This window comes from Pyrus communis, chromosome 15, assembly GCF_041283825.1.
Source record: "Pyrus communis isolate YQ-2024b chromosome 15, ASM4128382v1, whole genome shotgun sequence".
Lineage (NCBI taxonomy): Eukaryota > Viridiplantae > Streptophyta > Magnoliopsida > Rosales > Rosaceae > Pyrus > Pyrus communis.
In genome coordinates, this window is record NC_142579.1 from 7,464,645 (window position 1) to 7,473,499 (window position 8,855).

Consider the following 8,855-nt stretch of genomic DNA (forward strand, 5'->3'; position numbering starts at 1 on the left):
CTACTTGTTAAATCTATGAACACACCATTCTAGATTGCATGTTAGGGACTAAGTAAAGTTGAAAACGCCATTATTTTAACATACTACATAAGAAAGAGTAATAGGTTGAGTTCTAACATTGAGCCAACTTGAGCATCTTCATCCGAAAATGAAAGGAATTTGAATGAAACATAACATGTTTGCATGATTATTTGGTGGTGGATAGCAATTCCCCTAACTCGTTTTTCTTAATTTGTGAACTACTTAAAAATCTGTTTCTGTTATGTTTTTGTTCGATTTAATTTAAATAGCAAATGAACTCCAAAAATCCCAAAAATTTGTGTGAGTGTAGCCTGTGTGTCTAGTATCTGCATATAAAATTTTGTAGACCTTAGATAAGTGTAAGTCGGTCTAATAATTATTTTTCGGTGGCTGGTTAGTAGGGACAGCAGCCCAGTTTTTGTGACATTTTAAGTGGTTAGATAAAACAATCTTCTGCGGGAATGACCCTTATTTTCATATGCTACAATTGACAAATATTATTGTTAATAAGGAAAATTAATAGGACATTTGTGTGCTACTTTGTGGTGTGCTTTTAATCCTATCAAATTTTTGGTGCCATGTCGCCGGGGATTGTTATTTCTAATTACTTATATTTCTATTGTTTTCTTTTCTTGTCTAATTAGTGTTTTTATTTCAGGTACTATTCGTAGTATATGCATACTCGAAGGTCCAAGAGCATTGATCTAGCTTCCTACGATCCTGAGGTTGAACGAACACTTCGAAAGCTTCGAGGAACAATCAAGCATAAGCGTGCATCGGTGTCTTTACCACCATCTTCTCTACCACATTTGAGTTCAGAAGAAGAGGAAGAACCACAAGAAGGCATGGCTGATAACCGTACTTTGAGGGAGTTGGCAATGCCAAATACAGATCAACAACCATTGTACATCACATATCCAAATGTAGAAGGAGGATTTGAGCTTAAGTCCGGCATGATTCACTACTTGCCTAAGTTCCATGGCTTTTCAACAGAGGATGCCAACAAGCATCTCATGGAGTTTCATGTGGTATGCTCGGGAATGAGACCAGCCAATATGGATGAGGAGCAAGTCAAGTTGAGGGCATTCCATTTACATTAGAAGCTAAGGCAAAGGAGTGGCTTTACAATTTACCTCCAGGATCAATAAACACATGGAACCAGGTGAAGCAAGCATTCTTGGAGCAATATTTTCCGGCGACAAAAGTTGCAAGCATAAGGAAAGACATATTTGCAATCCGACAACAACATGGAGAGCCCTTTGGAGATTACTATGAGCGATTCACATATTTGGTTGCATCTTGTCCTAATCATCAAATTTCAGAGCATCTTTTAATACAATATTTTTATGAAGGATTGTGTGGTACTGATCGTGTAATGCTTGATGCAGCAAGTGGAGGAGCATTCATGGACAAGACACCAACAAATGCTAAGGCATTATTAAAGAACATTGCTGGCAACGCACGACAATTTGGAGGGAGAGATGAGCTACCTTTTAAGAAAGTTAACGAGGTAAGTGCTAACTCTTGTATTGAATTACAATTAGCTAACTTGACTAATCTTGTGCAACAAGTTATGGTGGCTCCAAAACAATTGTGCGGTGTATGTTCAATGATGGGACATGCCACGGACATATGCCATTCGTTGATGGATCAAGTTGGTCTTGAGCAAGCTAATGCGTTAGGAGGGTTTCAGGGGCAATAAAGACAAAAGTATGATCCATACTCCAACAACTATAACGCGGGGTGGCGCGATCATCCACACTTAAAGTGGAACAATCAAGACAATGGACAACAATCTGTTCCCAACAACTATAACCGTCCACTTGGCTTTTTTCAAGCAAGACCGCAGACACCATTTCAGCCTCAACAACAACAAGCTCCAAGTAAGTCTCTTGAGGATTTAATTGCTTCTTTAGCTAACTCTACTCAATCTCATCAACAGAAAACAGACAAAACAATTAAAAACCTTGAGCGCCAAATGAGTCAGTTAGCAAGTTTGATGGGGCAACAACATCAACCAGGAAGGTTGCCTAGCCAAACCGTGGTGAATCCAAATGCAGAGCAGATGAATGTTGTGACTTTAAGGAGTGGAAAAGAAGTTTTTGAGCAGCCAAGGATGCAAAAGAGGACTAGACAAGATACAAATGAGCAAGGGGAGCAACAAACCAAAAATCTTGAGCTAGATGAGGCTTCAACAGAAACTGAAAAGTCTTCTAAAGATACAGAATTGAACAAAAAAGATTCTGATAAGGTAAGTAAAGAAGTTCAAAATTCATTTAACTCATGTGTCCCTATTCATTTTCCTCGTAGGTTTATGAAGTCTAAGAAAGAGCAAACTGATAAGGAAATCTTAGATACTTTCCGAAAAGTCCAAGTGAACTTACCTCTTTTAGATGCCATAAAACAAGTGCCCAAGTATGCAAAGTTCCTTAAAGAGCATTGTACGAACAAGAGGAGATTCAATGATCAAGGAACTGTGGCATTAAGCGAGGAAGTATCAGCTATTTTGCAGAGAAAGCTACCACCGAAGTTGAAGGATGCCGGTAGCTTTACCATTCCATGTGTAATTGGAGGGAAAGAGTTTGGGAGAGCATTGTGTGATTTGGGGGCATCCATCAATCTAATGCCATTTTCAGTGTATGAATCACTAAACCTTGGAGACTTAAAGGAAACAAAGGTAGTAATCCAGTTGGCAGATCGTTCAAATATATATCCCAAAGGCTTATTGGAGAATGTACTTGTGCAAGTGAATGGGCTTATTTTTCCCGCTGACTTTTTTGTTCTTGAGATGGAACATGACCCTATGCCTACTGAACTTCCTCTTATATTGGGAAGACCATTCTTTAGAACGGCGCGTACAAAGATTGATGTTTACGATGCTATGAGGTACCCTAGTGATTTTGAATCTTGTTTGTCTATTGATGCGTTTGACTATTTTGTGCAGGATTGTTTTAATGAAGATGTGGGACAAGACAATTTAGAGAAGGCGTTAGTGCATAACATTACACATGGAAAATTTAATTATTCTGAGCACATTGAAGAAGAATTAATCCAGACAGTGGCAGCCCTTGAGTCTCTTTCACCAATTTGTGGTAAGTCTTCTTCCTATTTTATTTCTCTTCTTACTTCTAATGAAAAAATTCTTCCTTCTGTGATTCAGGCACCCAAATTGGAGCTTAAACCGATTCCTGAACATTTGAAGTATGCATTTTTGGGAGAGGATGAAACATTACCGGTCATCATATCATCACAACTCACAGCAGAAGAGGGGGAGAAACTGATCCGGGTACTGAAGGATCACAAAACTGCCATAGCTTAGAGCATTGCAGATATCAAAGGTATAAATCCAGCTACATGTATGCATAGGATTCTGCTAGAGGAAGGTGCAAAACCTACAAGGGAAGCTCAACGCCGTTTGAACCCACTCATGATGGAGGTCGTCAAGAAAGAGGTTATCAAGCTTCTTGATGTTGGCATCATATATCCTATCTCGGGTAGCAAGTGGGTGAGCTCTGTTCAAGTAGTTCCGAAGCGATCCGAAGTCACAATTGTTAAGAATGAAGCTAGTGAGCTAGTGCCTACACATGTGCAAAATAGTTGGAGAGTTTGTACAGACTATCGAAAGATAAACAGCACCACACGCAAGGATCACTTTCCAGTTCCATTCATTCATCAAATGTTAGAAAGGTTAGCTGGTCATTCTCATTATTGCTTTCTTGATGGATATTCTGGATATAATCAAATTGCAGTTGCTTCGGAGGATCAAGAAAAGATGACTTTCACATGTCCATTTGACACATTTGCATACCGGAGGATGCCGTTTGGACTTTGCAACGCCCCCGCCACATTTCAAAGGTGTATGGTAAGTATCTTTTCTGATATGATTGAGAAAATAATTGAAGTGTTCATGGATGATTTTTCAATTTATGGTGATTCTTTTGATACATGTCTACATAATCTGTCCCTAGTTTTAAAACGTTGTCAAGAAATTAATCTGGTCTTAAATTGGGAAAAATGTCATTTCATGGTTTCGCATGGATTAGTTCTAGGGCATATCATATCTGAAAATAGAATTGAAGTTGATAAATTTAAAGTAGAACTTGTTAGTTCTTTACCTCTCCCTACTACTGTCAGGGAGGTTCATTCTTTTCTTGGACATGCAGGTTTTTATCGTAGGTTTATGAAGGACTTCTCAATGATTTCTAGACCCTTGTGCCGTTTGCTTCAAAAGGATTTAACATTTGATATGAATGAAGAGTGTGTGGTAGCATTCAACAAACATAAGGAGTTGTTATCCACGGCTCATGTGATCATGCCACCAGATTGGAGTTTACCTTTTGAGTTAATGTGTGATGCTTTAGACTATGCTGTCGGTGCAGTTCTAGGACAGCGTGTCAACAAAGTGCCACATGTCATCTATTATGCATCACAAACACTCAATGATGCACAGTTGAATTATTCAACAACAGAGAAGGAGGTTTTAACTGTTGTTTTTGATTTAGAAAAATTTAGATCTTATCTGATTGGAACTAAAGTTATTATGTTTTCTGACCATACAGCTTTGAAGTATTTACTCACAAAAAAAGATGCAAAACCGCGACTCATTCGATGGATACTTCTGCTTTAAGAGTTTGACTTGGAGATCAAGGATAAGAAAGGGAGTGAGAATGTTGTAGCAGATCATCTTAGCATACTTGTGCACTCAAACACAGAGAAAGATCTCATCCCTTTACGTGAGAATTTTCCGGATGAGCAATTGTTTTCATTAAAGGTTACTGACCCTTGGTATGTAGATATTATCAATTAGAAGGTCACCAAAAAGATTCCAAATGATTTTACACGTGCTCAGAAAGATAAGCTTGTCAAAACTGCCAAATACTACTAGTGGGATGATCCTTATTTGTGGAAATATTGCCCTGAACAATTGATTAGAAGGTGTGTCCCCGAATCTGAGTTTAAATCTATTCTAACTTTTTGTCATTCTTATGCATGTGGCGGCCATTTTGGAGCAAAGAGGACAACCATTAAGGTGTTAGAGAGTGGTTTTTATTGGCCTAGTTTGTTTAAGGATGCGTACGAGTTTTGTGCAACATGTGATCGTTGTCAAAGAACAGGTAACTTGGGGCCAAGAAATCAAATGCCACAAACCCCTATTTTGATTGTTGAGATCTTTGATGTGTGGGGCATTGATTTCATGGGACCTTTTCCATCTTTAAATGGTTTTCTTTACATTTTATTGGCTGTGGATTATGTTTCTAAATGGGTGGAAGCGAAAGCCACCAAAACTAATGATTCAAAAGTTGTTTCAGATTTTATTAAGACTAACATCTTTGCAAGATTTGGGACACCTAGAGCAATCATTAGCGATAGAGGGAGTCACTTTTGCAATAGAACATTTGAAGCGTTGCTTAGGAAGTACAATGTCACACATAAGGTGTCTACACCTTATCATCCGCAAACTAGTGGTCAAGCAGAAGTATCAAACTGTGAGGTGAAGCAAATTTTGGAGAAAACTGTGAGTCCTAGTAGGAAGGATTGGAGCATGCGCTTGAACGATGCATTGTGGGCTTATAGGACTGCTTATAAGACTCCTATTGGAATGTCCCCATTTCGATTAGTTTATGGGAAACCATGTTGTCTTCCAATAGAATTAGAACACAAAGCTTATTAGGCGATCAAAGCCTACAACATGGACATGAGTGTTGCCGGATAGCAGAGGAAGCTTCAATTGAATGAGTTAGATGAAATCCGGAATGATGCATACGAGTCTAGTCGAATATACAAGGAGAAATCAAAGGCATTTCATGACAAGATGATATCAAGGAAGAGCTTTGCCATTGGACAAAAAGTTCTTCTATTTAATTCTCGCCTTCGATTATTTCCAGGTAAGCTTCGTTCTCGATGGGTTGGTCCGTTTGTTATAACTAATATTTTTCCTCATGGTGCAGTGGAAATCCAAAGTGCAAAGACCAGAAACGTGTTCAAAGTGAATGGACATAGACTCAAACCATATTACGAGTCTTTTGCGGAGCATGATGTGGAGGTTGTACCCCTCCAAGAACCAGCTTCCCTTGACTGATTACTCTTGGTACCGTCCGACTGTGGACGTAAAAGCAAGCGCTTATTGGGAGGCAACCCAATATTTCTATTCATTGTCTTTTTATGTCATTTTCAAATTTTCGTTTGTTTTTTCTGAGTTTTCTTGCGTGCTAAACTGAATTATTTCTTTTCTTTGTAGGAATATTTGGTTATGTCCACCCTTGGAGTTTACTGCAGAATTGAAGTTTGGGGGTCATCATTTGATTTTACTGCAAATTGGGGAAGTTTTCAGTCCAAATGCTTTATTTTGTTTCTTACTATTTTATTTTATTTTTTTATTTTATGCATTATTGTGTTTTCTGACATTGGGGGCAATGTCCAGTTTAAGTTTGGGGGTAAGGATTAAAAAAAAATTGAAAATTTGAACTGGTTTGATTTGTTTCCTTGTTGCTTTTTGTTTTCTTAATTAGTTTTGTTAACTCTAAAAAAAAAACCCAAAAAAAGAAAGAAAATTCTGAAAATGGAAAAATCCAAAAATTGTCTTATTTTCTTTATTGTTTTGAATTAGATTTTTGTTAGTTTCCCGACCCAATGATATAATTGGATTGAATTTGAACCACGGTGATCAAGAACTTAGTAAGCATGTATTGTGTGAAATTCCTTATTCTCTTGTTAGTTTTGTACATGTTTAATCATCTTTGAAAAACCAAAAGCACATAGCCTTGTTGATGTGAAACTCAAGCATGATTTAAAGCTTTGTATGTGAACATAGTGATCATATACAACCTATGCAAGTTTTTGAGCCTATTGAAAGTGTGTGCATTTTTCATACACTCCTATTCTTTCATGTGTGATGAACTTATGTGACTTACATCTCTATAACTTGCGTAACGATCTTTCGAAATGTTTGTCATTGATTGTATGAACTTGAAAAGGATAGAGGCATTAGGTTTATCACCATGGCAAAAATAAGCATGTTTCCTAAAGAAAAATGATATCATTAGATTGCCAATCTAAGCCGTATATGTTGAGCATTTTATTTCTTATCACCAGATATGTCTACCCTTATACCTTAAACATTTTTCCTTACCCTTTCCAAGCTAGCTAGTGAGCAATGTGAGATTGTCTTATGAGAAATGTTTGTGAAGTACTTTGAAGGAGTTTGGCAAAAGAATAAGTGTGGGGGTATTTCATGTTTGTATTTAGTTATGTGTGAAAATTGGTTCAAAAAATAAAAAATAAAAAAAATAAAGAAGAAAAAAAGAAAAAATTGTATACAAAGCAAATAAATAGTTTTTTAAGTTTTAGTTTAGGGGTGTGGTTGGAGGTATTAGTAGAGTGGCTGGAGAGCTTGAGTTCTTATAAATCTCAACAAGAGAATTGCTTGCAATGTAGCTTGGAACTTGTGTTTACCTATCCTTTCATTTCTATAACCCTCTCCCTAAGCCTCATTATATCCAATAAAATTCTTCTTGATTTTAGTTTTGCAATTATGATTGTGGAGATGAGATCTTTATGCAAGCTTATGGTATATCTTTCACATTTGATTCTTTGAGCGAAACATGTTAAACTAAACATTTGTGTGATTGAGTGTATGTCCTGTGAGAAGGTCACTAGTTTGCATGTGGTGTTTTAAAACACAACTTGAAATTGCATTAGCATGGCTATTACACACAGTACACTTCAAGGATGATTAAAAGGTAGTTGTTAACATTTGAATAAGGAAGATGAGCTTGGATTAGCTTGTTTGATGCTAGCTAAGGTTCTTGATGATTTGTTTTCTTGAATGAAATTCTATGAGGGTCACATGGTGGGGAACTAATGTTTTTCATGTTGCTACTTTTTCATGTTTTCTTTGTTTTCCTCGAGGACTAGCAAAAGCTAAGTGTGAGGGTATTTGATAAGCTCATATTTATATAAATTTTACATCAAATTCACTTGTCTTTTCTTAGTTAGTTCCTTATATTTTTGAGCTATTTACTTTGTTTTTGTGTTTTGTAGGGTTTGTCAAGCAAAGAAAAGAAAAATAGCACAAGTGAAATTTTAAGTAACAAATTCGTCAAAACTGCCTGTGCAGGTCAACAGACTTTGGAAGCAAGTTGCAGACAGCTCAGAATGAATTAGAGAATGAGCCTTATATACTTGGAAAGTTACGGATATCTATTTTCTGGAGCATTTCGCGGATTGTTAATATCATTTTTCTAGAAGAATTTATGGCCGTTTTAACACTGAAAGGTTCCCAAGAGGCTGAGAAGTTTGTAACTTAAAAGAAAGCATTGAAAGCAATAAATCCAATAAAACTAACAGCCAAAACTGATGCAGCCAAGAATAAGCCAGCTAACACCTATTCAAATATCAGAGGAAATGGAAAATTAAGTGAGAGTAATGGGCATAAAGGCTGCCCAAAGGGTTACAATTGTTTTAGCATTTCCTCTCATTTATTGTCATCACTAAATGGCTGTTAGTGGGGTGAGTTATAGAGAAAAAACTGTGGCAGCAGAAAAGAAGAAAAGCGCTGCAGGTTGCAGCGGGAAAGAGGGGGAAAAAAGGTGGAAAAAAAGATAGAAAAAAAGGAAGGAAAGCAAGGAAAAAAGGCAAGGCTGCTGCGTTGGGGAAGGAAGAAAAGAAAGGAGGAAATCTTGGCATTCTCTTCTTTCGGTTTTATCTTCTCAAACTCATGTCTTTCTTTTGGTTTAATTTGAGAATTATGTGTAACTAATTTTTAGTAGTTAGGGGCTGTTTTGAAGCCCCAAATATGATTGCAATTTTGTTATGACATTTTGTTTGAATTACTT

The 8,855-nt window shown here is 37.0% G+C and overlaps 1 pseudogene; it reads left to right on the forward strand.

Annotated features, from left to right (window-relative positions):
• Positions 1-1,882: 1,882 nt before the first annotated feature.
• LOC148690471 (uncharacterized) lies at positions 1,883-4,406 on the forward strand (annotated as a pseudogene).
• The last annotated feature ends 4,449 nt before the right edge of the window (positions 4,407-8,855 follow it).